The sequence below is a fragment of the Bos indicus x Bos taurus genome, chromosome 15, assembly GCF_003369695.1.
Source record: "Bos indicus x Bos taurus breed Angus x Brahman F1 hybrid chromosome 15, Bos_hybrid_MaternalHap_v2.0, whole genome shotgun sequence".
Lineage (NCBI taxonomy): Eukaryota > Metazoa > Chordata > Mammalia > Artiodactyla > Bovidae > Bos > Bos indicus x Bos taurus.
Genome location: NC_040090.1, coordinates 23,336,677 through 23,350,492, shown reverse-complemented (window position 1 = coordinate 23,350,492; position 13,816 = coordinate 23,336,677).

The window sequence follows — 13,816 nt, the reverse complement described above, 5'->3', positions numbered from 1 at the left end:
TGAAGCTGAAACTCCAATACTTTGGCCACCTGATGCAAAGAGCTGACTCATTTGAAAAGACCCTGATGCTGGGAAAGATTGAGGGCACAAGAAGGGGACGACAGATGATGAGATGGTTGGACGGCATCACCAACTCAATGGACATGGGTTTGGGTGGACTCAGGAAGTTGGTGATGGACAGGGAGGCCTGGCGTGCTGCAGTTCATGGGGTCCCAAAGAGTTGGACACTACTGAGTGACTGAACTGATCTGAACTGATGTGCACAGTTTGAGTTACTTCAGAGGAATATCAATAACATATTCATGGTGTTAATAGAAATGATAGATAACTTAATAGTGTATTAGTTTATTATTGATGAAACAACAAACTGCCTTGAGCTTAGTGTTTTAAATAATACAAATATATTATCTTACAATTTAGGAAATTAGAGATTTAGAGTAGGCAGGCAGACCTGTGTTTCTTGTGAAGGGTCTAAAATGGAAACCTTTTCTTTTCCTTTTTTAGCCTCTATAAGCTGCCTATTTCCTTAGCTTATGACCTCATATCATTCCAACCTCTGCTTTTATGGTCATATTTCCACTCTGACTCTCCTGAATCCTGCTATCACTGATAAGAACCCTTGTGAACACACTGAACCCTCCTGATATTCCAGGAAAATTTCCTTAGCTCTAAATGCTTCTTTATGTGATATCCACACAGTCTCTTCTACCATGTAAGGTAATATATGCATAGATTCTGGGGATTAGGAGATATATATATATATATGTATATATCTTCAGTCTACTGAATACAGGTTACATAATAACCATTGTTTTCTTTTTTCACCTCCAATTTTATAAATTATAAAAAGCAAAGACCAAGTCTCATCCTCCTTCTAAGCCTTTGCAATGTCTATCATGGCACAGAGCTAGTGGCAGATGTTGAATAAAGGGTTGTCAATTCTGATCAAACTCTATACATGTCAGATTGGGGAGGACTGAATCATTCCCTCCTGTCTCAATTACACATCCCACTTTGTAGGACTATCATATACAGACCTGGTAGGCCAACACAGAAAATAGCAATAATACATCCCAGTTCATTCCCAGTAGGGTTCATCCAAGAGGTTTAATTTTGCCCCCAGCCCTACAATAATAACTTTTCTCTCATTTGCGTAGGTTACTTCATCTAATTTCTTGGGATTTTTTTTAATAAAAACCTTCCTTCTAATTCACAGTCTTCAGTTTCTTGTCTAATTAGGGAGGATACATAAGATATTTATTTCTTCCTATGAAAACAGATATCATATTTCAAACAGGTTTCCTATCAATGAACACTGTAGAAAAATCATCTCTAGTGACAAATGGTACTTTAAGGGAATAAGTTCTCTGTTTTGTTTTGCTTTTAAGCGTCACTAGGTGGTACACAATGCTACAGCTCCTTTCCTAAGGAAAAATAAAACTTTGTCTTCTTTTGCAGTCAAATAGTCAAACAGTGGTACTCTTCCTGGGAAGTATACAAACATAAAATTCTGCACTCCAAAATAGAAACTCTCTGTGTTATAATTTGGGGTTTGCTTCTTTAATTATTTTAATGATACACATTTTCTTAATTCATTTCAAGGCTCCGCTGCTGTGAGTTGAGTTTTATGTTATCCTCACCAAAGCAGTCTTCATTGTCACATCAACTTAGCTATCAGAATAAAAATGAAATATGAAAACACCTCTGATCCTGAGTATCTGTAGGTCTCACACACACATACACACACACAGACACACACAGAGTGGAGTACTATGAATCAAAACAGGTGCATGCAATCTCACTTACATGTGACATCTAAAAAGGTCAAATGTATAGAAGCAAAAAGTAGAACCTTGGTAATGGAGGTGGGGAGGGGCACAGTGAGATGTTGGTAAATGTTACAAAGTTAAAGTTATGTACAATAAATAAATCTAGAGGTATAATGCACAGCATGATAAATAGAGTTAATAAACTATGTAAATTTGTTGAGATTAGATTGCTCTCGTAAACAGAAAAAGATAACTACATAAGGAGATGGGTATGTTAATTAGTTTGACTATAGTAGTAACCATTTCAGTACACATATGTGTTAAATCATCATGTTGTACACCCTGCTGCTAAGTCGCTTCAGTCGTGTCTGACTCTGTGCGACCCCATAGATGGCAGCCCACCAGGCTCCCCCGTCCCTGGGATTCTCCAGGCAAGAACACTGGAGTGGGTTGCCATTTCCTTCTCCAGTTATACACCCTAAATATATACAATTTTATTAAAAGATAAAGGTGCAGGGAGAATAAGTCTTAAATCAATCACCTAAATAATGTTACCTGTTGTTTTCCAGTCACTAAGTCATGTCCAACTCTTTGCAACCCCGTGGACTGCAGCACACCAGGTTCCCCTGTCCTTCACTATCTCCTGATGTTTGCTCAAATTCATATTCATTGAGTTGGTGATACCATCCAACCATTTCATCCTCTGTTGCCCACTTCTCTTCCTGCCCTTAATCTTTCCCAACATCAGGGTCTTTGCCAATGAATCAGGTCTTTGCATCAGGTGGCCAAAATATTGCAGTGACAGCTTCAGCGTTAGTCCCTCCAATGAATATTTGGGGTTGATTTCCTTTAGGATTGACTGGTTTGATCTCCTTGCAGTCCAAGAGACTTTGAAGAGTCTTCTCCAACACCACAATTTGAAAGTATCAATTCTTCGGCTGTCAGCCTTCTTTATGGTCCAACACTCACATCTGTACATGACTATTGGAAAAATGATAGCTTTGACTATACGGACCTTTGTCAGCAAAGTGATGCCTCTACCTTTTAATACGCCATCTAGTTTTGTCATAGCTTTTCTTCCAAGGAGTAAAACGGGGACTTGAAGCTAATCATTTGATTCTCTGCCACACTCCAGCCCAGAAAGTCTTTCACTGACAAAAATGCTTCCTGATACCTGAGGAATTCTACTTCCACAGATTAGCAGAAGATTCTGTGTTATACTTTGACCTTCTTCAGCTTCACTTGATTGACTCATATTCCTAATGCTCTTTTCATGCACTTTTCTGAATTGAATTAATTGTTCAGTTGGCCCAGTACTAAAACTTTTTTTCTAAACAGGATTTTATCTAGTGGCTCTATTTCCTATTACCCAGTGTGATCATCATCCCCCAAGGAAAGTACCCATCAAGGCTTCAGTGTCATCACAGGTAACACAGGGGAGTTTATCACCGCATTTTGCCAACAGACTAAAATGCTGGATCACATAAAACTCTCCACCCTTTTCTCTACTGGAGAAAGAAAAACTCAGGGCTTAATATTGATATAATGATAAATCTTTGCAGGATAGCAAATCCTTCTTTTTTTTCTCCATTTGAAGAATATTCTATTTATATTACAGAAAAAGTATGTTATACAAAAACATACATAATATAAAATTCTAGAAAACTTAGACCTAGCTATAGAGGCCCAAATCATTTCAATTTGGAGGAAATAAACATCACATATTATAAAATGAAATAATTCCTTTCATGGCATCCTTCCTTCTAATAGATATATACATTTCCTCTAATTGCCACATCATTTAAATTTTTTAATAAATCATCATTGTAAATTATTTTTTTAAAACATATGAGCACTTACTATGAGAAAGGACCTTGTAAGTTGCATGAGAAATTCAAATTTGGACATGGGCTCTGCATACAAAGAACTGTACATAAAACCAGAGTGCAAGAAGAGAAGCCATAAACTTGTATTTTAGAATTCTGTTTCTTCATTGATTGAATTCCCAGTTGGAAGAACTACATACAATATATATATACAAGGTAGCTTCTGGGAAAGGCAGAAAGGTTAAGTCAATTTTACCACCCTTATAAATGATGAAATAATACACTGGGTACCAACCAAAAGCAGGCTAAATATATTCCATTACATTTTCCTGCAGAATTTCCATTAAAAGTACAAGAGAGAATGTATCTATCCACAAAGGAATTTGGTAGTAAAGGAAAAGTACAGTACCTTTGAGTAGAACACAGGGTTTTAAAATATCTGACCCCCACGTCTGTGATCTTATGAGACAGGAAAATGTTGAGGACAGAATTATCCCCACTGAGAGTAAGACAATGCACGGAGCACAGACACTCCCACAGGGTGGCTGTCCTCCCCTTAGGGGCCCGGAGGTCTTCTACTGCAGTGATCTAGTGCCGGCCGGACTCCTACTGCTGACTCATTTGTTCAAAGCCATAATCCATTATATTTACTGTAAATGCAGCAGGAGGAAAGGTAGGAAAGGAGTTTTTACAGTTCATTTTAAGTAAATGTTTCCAGAGAGAAAAGTGAGATGTCCCATCCCCCATCTATCTTTTTCTCTCCCTCTCTTTCTCCCTCCTTCATTTCTCTGTCTCAGACACAAAGACTGCATACTTACTTCATATATGTATTTTCCTGAGAACAAAGAATAAAAGTCATATACAGCTACCCAAAAGGTCTCAAGGTGAGACAAGACCTAAAGCTGCTTGTCTAGAAGTCATAAACCTGTATGATGCTCCCAAAGCCCTTGTTTTTGCAAAGCTCATGAAACATTGATTGAATGGAATGTCTATGGGAAAAGAAATAGAGCCTCACATTTAGTGTCTAAGTGAACTTTCAAATCAGGACAGCTGTTACATTTCTACCCTAATCCTTAATAGCCACGTGCACTTAAGCTACCTATTTCTCTTCTATAAACCTCCAATTTCTCTCGACTAAAACAAAGATGATAATACCTTACAGAATTATTATGAGTTAAGCTGAGATGGTGATATCATAGCATCTAGGGCCTAGTGCCTAGTATGCAATAAGTGCTCAAAAAGTGTTGATTTTTTGAAAGGAAATAATTGAGCAAATATAATATGGAAAAGATTTCTAAAATCTGTTCATTCCCTCTTCAGCCTTAGCAAGTAGTGATTTGTGATCTAGCAAGTTCTCAGAGTTATCCAACCAAGCCAGAACTATAAGTATCAAAGGATCAGACACTGGACTTGACACGTAGTCAGAACCACTGCTCTTTCTTCTTTCCCTCACTCCCTCCTTCCTTCTTTCCTAACAGGTCTACACTGAGCAGCTCTGCTGTGATTAGGCTACTTCATGTGTTTGTGGTTAAGAAAGTAAAACACAGTTCATGCTTCAGGAAACTCACAGTCAAAGTCTACTGCAGAAAAGAAAGAAATAAAATATCAGTTGTGAACTGGGAAATCAGCTTATGACATGTGTTTTCTAAGTTATTGCTGAATCAGAATGGGAGGCTGAGGAGATAGTCTTGTGAGCAGTGATGGATATAGCAAGCCCGTGCAAAATACATGGATATTCAAAGAGTATGCAAATACAACACATAACACCTTCAGTCTTAAATAAGCCTTCCTAAAGCCATTTGTACATGGGGAAATACTTTCCTAAACTGGCCCATGAAGCACAAGAATTTTCAAAGTCAGATTCTCAAGTTAGTCCTCAACTCAAAAAAAAAAAAGTTGTTTAATTTAGAGCTTTATAAAATTCACAAAAGGTTTCTCTAAGAATGAGTGAGCTCTCCCTGTGAAATGAGAATGACCTACATTTCACTCAAGAGCTGAACTAGAAAAACTAATAAAACAAACTATGAAAGATTAACAGTGTGATTCCAAGAAGTTTCACTTCTCTCCTCTCTAAGAAACTGATTAAAATCTTTAGCAGGCCAATGTTTTAGCACTGTTTTGATTTCTCTTCTTGCATTTTCCACATTTTTCTGTTGCATACTGTTCTTTTGGTTTGCCAGACTAAGGTGATATTACTTTCTTGAACTGGGATTGTTCCTACTATTTCCAGATACTTTCCATCTCTGTGACCATGATACCATTTGTCTTGTGTGTTAGGAGCTCAGTCATGTCTGACTCTTCGCGACCCCATATACTGTAGAATGCCAGGCTCCTCTGTCCACGCAATTCTTCAGGCAAAAATACTGGAGTGGGTAGCCAATCACTTCTCCAGGAAATTTTTCTGAACTTGGGTCTCCTGACTTGCAGGCAGATTCTTTACCATCTGAGCCACCAGAGAAGCCCTTAAACAAACCATACACTTTCCCTCAAAATAAACAAACCAGATCCTTTCCCCCAAATTTATTTCTATGTCTATATAGTCTTTCTAGTTTGTGCCTCTTCAATGCACTTCCAGTAGAGCTGGAAGAAGTGCTTCTGAATTAGAGGCCAAACTAAAAACTTCTCCACCATTGTGCAGAAATATGGATACTTATATTCAAGTAGTTAGAATTCTTAGTATCTGACTTAACCTCACCCTTGTTGACAACCCACTACTGAGTGAAATATACAAGAACAGGAAAGAAAAGAAACACATGGATTGGTTCAGAGCTGCATAGCATTCATTATGCTGGGATGTGGAGGGTTATGCAGGAGGTAGGTAATGAAAGTCTGAAGGGAAAGCCTGCAGTTGAAGCTGTTGGGCCATGTGAGACACGCCATGGAGTTAGGCTCAGCCCTAGGTGTAGTGGGGATGCAAAACTGACTCAAAACTAAACCTTCTCCAAGACTTACATTTTAATTCCCAATTTAGTGAAGATTTAGCAAGATAGGCACATTCAGACACTGCTACTCAAAGTACGGTATGGTATCAAGATTTCTGAAGAGTCACTCAACAAAATATATCAAAATTACTTTAACAATCCATAACCTTTGGTCAAGATATTTCATTATGAGGTATTTATTCTGAGAAAAAAAATGTAGATATATACAGAAAGATCTGTTAGTATATACAAGGATCTATGTATGTACAATGTATTCATTATAATGTAGCTAAAAATAGGGAAACATTCAAAATAACCAAAATATTTATTAACCGTCTTAAAGATCTAAATTACAATTTATCTATGTAATAGAATGTGATGTGCTATTATAAGGGGCTTCCCAGGTGGCCCAGTGATAAAGATTCGCCTGCCAATACAGGAGATGCAAGAGATGAGAGTTCAGTCCCTGGTTGGGAAGATCCCCCGGAGGAGGAAATGGCAACTCACTCCAGTATTCTTGGCTGGAAAATCCCGTGGACAGAGGAACCTGGTGGGCTACAGTCCAAAGTGTTGCAAAGAGTCAGACACAACAGAGCAACTGAGCACAGCACAGAAATACATATGCATTTTCAAAGGGGCTTAAAATTGCTGCTTTGCAGGGGTGAAAAAAATCTTGTTCTTTGTATAAAACACAAGTGTATATATAGTACGTAAACAGATATGCAGTACATCTGTGGTATTAAACTCATATGGGGGGAGAAATTTGTAGGGGAAATGTCTTAAAAAGCTTCTTTGCAGAACAATAATGGACCAAAGCTTGAGAAATGATACTGTGGAAGAAAATCTATTGACAAAGAAAATATTCCTGATAAATAATTATAATAACCACAGTAATCTTTGGTGCTGTTTTTATAACAATAGCTAATCAAATGAGCCCCATGGTATGTGCTTTAACATGAACAATGTGGTTTAATTCTCAAAAAGGACTTATGAGGTGTTATTACGCCCACTTTAGAAATGAGGAAATGGAAATTTAGAAAGGTTTTTATTTTCCCCAGATGAGAAAACTGAGGGTCAAAAAGGTGATGAAATTTACCCACTGTAATACAACAGTAAAGGATTCAGACCCCAGTCTAGATTTGTGTGAATTTATTCTATTCACTCTTAGCCACTATGCAGGTTTCTAAATGGTGGCATTATGTACAAGCACTTACACATACATGCACACACGGATGAATGAATGAAAGCATGCAAATCAAATTATTAATAAAAATCCATTCAAGTTTAAGTGCTTAACTCTCTTTGGCTTTTCATTGTTACCAAGTTTTCTGAGTAGACCATATATTATTATTAATATTAAAGAATAAACTGAAAATGCTATATAATCAACCTTGGCCTCAAGGAAGCTTCAGATAATTAGAAGGGAGAAGACATGAAATCAAATAGTGATGATGTTAGTAGATTAAGTCCCACTTCAGTCATTCACCACCTGTATTCCTCGAGCAAGTTCCCTAAACTTTCTTTGAATCTTAGCTAATAAATAGAAATGAGAAAATCTCTGAGGGTGAATGTGGAAAGTGTCATAAAATAAATGGAAAGTAAGCTTCTTTCCTCCTCCAGTCTCACTCTCAGGGCCCAGATGCCTTTGGTACCAAGGCTTCAGAGGTCGCAGTGTGCAAGGTAGGGTACTATGAACATAAAAGTGACCTTGAAGGCCAGGCAGACGGATCTGGACTAAATCTTGCCAATGCACTCTTGAATTAACCCCTAATAACAGTGGGCTCCATTTCTCCCTTCCCTTTCCTTTTCTTATCTTTCCTTTCGGCCTTCTGCCCTATAGGAGAACAGGCTATGAGATTTTAAAAGTTAACCTCAGGGTTCATATTAATTGAATTTTTCCTTTATTGCTTGCTGTAAAGATTGCTAGAGATGTCTCCTGTGTTGAAGGATTTATTAGCAGGGAAAATGGCATATTTTGCAGCCTGCCAGCAGAATTCAAAGCAGCCTGGCACCTGCCTTGTTCGATTAATAAGCAAGTAAGGGTTTTATCTGAGTGCACATTCCCCTTCCCCTCTCCTTATCCACCTTGAACAATCATTAGAGCCAGACGGGTTCTGTTCTAAGCTCCTGGGAAAGGCTTCCTTCCAAAGTCATCCTTCTCTGGACCTCCACTTGTTGTGTCCCTCCTTGGGCAGATGGTGTCTGGAAGGCATGATTGATAAACATGTTTAAATATAGAAGGCAATCTTTCCTGTGTGCCAAGCAATTACTCAACATCACAGATAGGCCTGCCACGGGCCAACAAAATAGCTATAGTTTACGATTTAACACGATGAAGAAATGGAAAATTATTAAGAAACCATCAAATGTCAGTGTGAAAGCAAATTCTAGAAAACATTTACCAGTCACCATTCATAAGCAAAGCTATCAAAATATAGGGAGGCTGAAAGTCACCTTGCCTTTTCCACACACTGTAGATTCACAATTTGGAGAGATTCATCTCTCTTTGAGGAAAATGCTTCTACTACGAAGCACATTTTACTACCAAACTACATCTCTTCATCAGACCCTGATAATTTCCTTCCCTGTACCTGACCTGAATGTGCATGATAATTGTCAGTGTCATGATGTCTTTGACATTGCAAGTGTCAGGTGCTGTGCTAAGCACTTCACATTTACATGCAAAGTCTTGTTTAATCCCTAGGGCAAGCACATGGGTGAGTACTATTCTCTCCCAAATAGTAGCTATAGAAATTAAAGCTTAGGAAGGTTCAGTTACTTAAGATAACAGAGCTGATAAGTGCTAGTGACAGAATTTATGTCAAGGGCTGTCTGACTCTAAATTCTATGCTTGTTCCTTGGGGCTAAGCTGATCATCCATTCACTAGAATCTACTTCACCTGAATGCAGGGCTCTCCTAGGACTTGTCATCACAAATAGTACAGCCCTACCCTATCAGCTTCTCTAAGCCTGAGTTGTGGCTGTGTAACAAAAAGACACAGCAGGATCCTCTATGACCCACCCCCAGAGTGACAGAAATAGAAGCAAATATAAACAAATGAGACCTAATTAAACTTAAAAGTTTTTGCACAATGAAGGAACCCATAAGCAAAGTGAAAAGACAGCCTTTGGAATGGGAGAAAATAATAGCAAACGAAGCAACTGACTAATCTCAAAAATATACAAGCAGCTCATGCAGCTCAATTCCAGAAAAATAAACGACCCAATCAAAAAATGGGCCACAGAACTAAACAGACATTTCTCCAAAGAAGACATACAGATGGCTAACAAACACATGAAAAGATGCTCAACATCACTCGTTATCAGGGAAATGCAAATCAAAACCACAGCGAGGTACCATCTCATGCCAGTCAGAATGACTGCTATCAAAAAGTCTACAAACAATATATGCTGGAGAGGGTGTGGAGAAAAGGGAACCCTCTTACACTGTTGGTGGGAATGCAAACTAGTACAGCCACTATGGAGAACAGTGTGGAGATTCCTTAAAAAACTGGAAACAGAACTGCCTTATGACCCAGCAATCCCACTGCTGGGCATACACCCTGTGGAAACCAGAATTGAAAGAGACACGTGTACCCCAATGTTCATTGCAGCACTGTTTATAATAGCAAGGACACAGAAGCAACCTAGATGTCCATCAGCAAACAAATGGATAAGAAAGCTGTGGTACATATACACAGTGGCATATTACTCAGCTATTAAAAAGAACACATTTGAATCAGTTCTATGAGGTAGATGAAACTGTAGCCTATTATATAGAGTGAAGTAAGTCAGAAAGAAAAACACCAATACAGTATATTAACACACATATATGGAATTTCCCTAGAGAAGGAAATGGCAACAAACTCCAGTATTCTTTCCTGGAGACTCCCAAGGACAGAGGAGGCTGGCAGGCTACAGTCCATGGGGTCGTAAGAGTCGGATACGACTTAGCAACTAGATCACCATCATGTGGAATTTAGAAAGATGGTAATGATGACCCTATATGAGAGACAGCAAAAGAGACACAGATATAAAGAACAGACTTTTGGACTCTGTGGGAGAAGGCGAGGATGGGATGATCTGAGAGAATAGCATTGAAACATGTATATTACCATATGTAAAATAGATCACCAGCCTAAGTTCAATGCATGAAACAGGACACTCAAAGCTGGTGCACTGGGATGACCCTGAGGGGAGGGATGGGATGGGGCGGGAGGTGGGGGCAGGGGGGGTGGGGTTCAGGATGGGGAACACATGTACACCTGTGGCTGATTCAAGTCAATGTATGGCAAAAACCACTGCAATATTATAAAGCAATTAGCCACCAATTAAAATAAATAATTTTAAAAATAAAAATGAGCCCTTAGAGGAGCAAAAAAAAGTGTATATATATATATATAATATATATTGGAGAGGACCTTTCCAGGCATAGCAATAACTTCAACATTCCAAGAGTAAACTATGGCCACTACATACTATTTACTCAGAGAAAAGGGTAGACTGACCCATTTAATTTGGAAAATAGAATAATATTCTAATGAAAGCTACAACAAAAAGATCAAAACCAGAGGAAGGAATTTTGGTTTAGACTAAGTGAACCATAGTCTAAACCCCAAGACAGCCCTCCCCACCAACAGGAAAGTGCTTATGGCCACAGTAATAGAGGTTTGAAAAGAAACAAGACGTACCCAGTGAGATGAAACAGGGTCAGATTCAAATTAAATAGGAAAACTTTTTGACATCCCATTCTTTCTTATTTTTTTCCTTTTTTTGCATGGAGTAGCACTGGGTACATTTCTCAGAGTTAGCATAAGGAGACATGGATAATTATCATGAAGAGGTGAATGGTCAATGGGGAGCAACAGAAATTTTATGAGATGAAAAAGTTCTGCCATGTAATACTTTATCAAAAAATAGTTAAATGAAGTATGTATGTGTATCTACATATTTATGGTCATAAACACAGAAGGAGCTGAAAATGCAAACGAAGTCTTATATCTCCATTCATTTTTACAACCAAAGACATCACAGTAAAAGTGAGTCTAGCAACTCTGGTTTCTTTATGAGGCTTCTCTGCATCATCTTCCACCAGGGAATGTGAAACTTCATAATATGATGATCCCTTCATAGTTTAATTAATCTGGAGGAAAAGCTTTGGAAATCATTTATGAACTGGTAGCCCTATTAACAATAGCCAATGCTTATTAAACATTTAGTGTGTATCTTTCAGCATGCTAAACCTTTGACAGAGCATTACAACAATCTTGCAGGTGGAAGGTATCATTACACCTACTTTACAGATGAAAGTAAGTTTAGGGAGGCTAAGTAACTTATTCAGAGTCAAAAGCTAGGACTTGAGCCCAGGTCTGCCCTGCTCTAATCCCATACTTTTAGCAGTCATTCTATTGGTAGTTTTCTGATTTTAATATTTGTTTTTACCCATCTATCAGGGCAGTGAGTATTTTTCTCCAAAGATGCCAACAGAGCACACGATGACTCTGAAACAAATACCCAATCCTTTCAAATATGGGGCTTTGCACAATCACTTAATGACAAGAATTTACAATAAATAATTCAAAATGTGACAAAATATCCTATTTGTAAGAGTGACCAAAAATATAAATGGCTAATTATAAAATTGTTTAAATAAGGAGGATCTGTTAAAAATAATTCCCAACTTTCTTTTCCCAATCAGATCAGATCAGATCAGTTGCTCAGTCGTGTCTGACTCTTTGCGACCCCATGAATCACAGCACGCCAGGCCTCCCTGTCCATCACCAACTCCCAGAGTTCACTCAGACTCATGTCCATCGAGTCAGTGATGCCATCCAGCCATCTCATCCTCTGTCGTCCCCTTCTCCTCTTGCCCCCAATCCCTCCCAGCATCAGAGTCTTTTCCAATGAGTCAACTCTTCACATGAGGTGGCCAAAAGTACTGGAGTTTCAGCTTTAGCATCATTCCTTCCAAAGAAATCCCAGGGCTGATCTCCTTCAGAATGGACTGGTTGGATGTCCTTGCAGTCCAAGGGACTCTCAAGAGTCTTCTCCAACACCACAGTTCAAAAGCATCAATTCTTTGGCGCTCAGCCTTCTTCTTTTCTCAAAGGTCATAACATAACAGAGATAGAGACTATGTTCCTAGAAGAGAGTGACTTCATTTTGAAACGATTACGCTCTTTCCAAATTAATGAAGATATTTCATGAAATTGTAATCAAAAGTCCAGTAAGATTATCCAAAAAGCCCCTAAAATAGGCTAAAAGAAAGATCCAGGAGTTCATCTGGTAGAATAAACTAATAAAAACAAAATTTTAAAATTTTCCCAGAGGAATTGGGCAGAGAAATAGGCAAAACAAAAGGCTTCAACATACTCCCTTGCTACCTGTTTAACCTTAAGCATTTACTTAAACTCTCAGTGCCTCTGGTTTTCTTACCTGTAAGTGGGTGATATAATGGCACCCACTATTATTAAGTGTTATTTGCAGTAATAAAGAACAGTATGTCCTCAATAAGCAAAGTCCATTTGGTGGATTGGGCTCTTCAGGCGGCGCTAGTGGTAAAGAAGCTGATTGCCAATGCAGCATTAAAAGACACAGGTTCAATCCCTGGGTCAGGAAGACCCCCTGGAGGAGGACCCACTCTAGTATTCTTGCCTGGAGAATCTCATGGACAGACCAGCCTGGCAGGTTACAGTCCATAGGGTTGCACAGAGTCAGACACGACTGAAGCAATCTATCAAGCATGCACATTTAGTGGATTATGTGCAAAAACACTTGTAAAGCACTTTACAGTTTGACTATCACAGAATAAGCACTCAGTAAATGTTAGCTGCTATTGTCATAATTTTTATATTATGATAGTTGCTAATAACACATAGCAAATCTATTCATTCATTTGATCAAGGAAAATGTTAATTGAATAGGTATGGCATAAGAGCCCAATCTAATTCTAAATGTTGGGGAAATGGTAGTGAAGCAGAGACAAGGCTTACACAGAATGTACATTCTAGTGTGGGAGACAATTAACAAGTATACAAACTGTCCACTAAAAAATGTAGTTCACAATCTAAAAGTACAGAGTTATTTTATTTGGTGGGAATGTTTAGAACTTCAAGCCAGGGAGACATCATCTCAGTAGGTCTGAGAAAACTGCTGCAAGGAGGCAGAGGGGAAAGTGAGGCTGTACACAAGTTTGCTACAAAGGGAGCAGGCAGTCTGAACGTCAAAGATTATCAAGTTAAGGAATTTAGCATTCTTCATACGGAAAGATGCAAGCCTCTGGGCTCACTGAATTCATTCC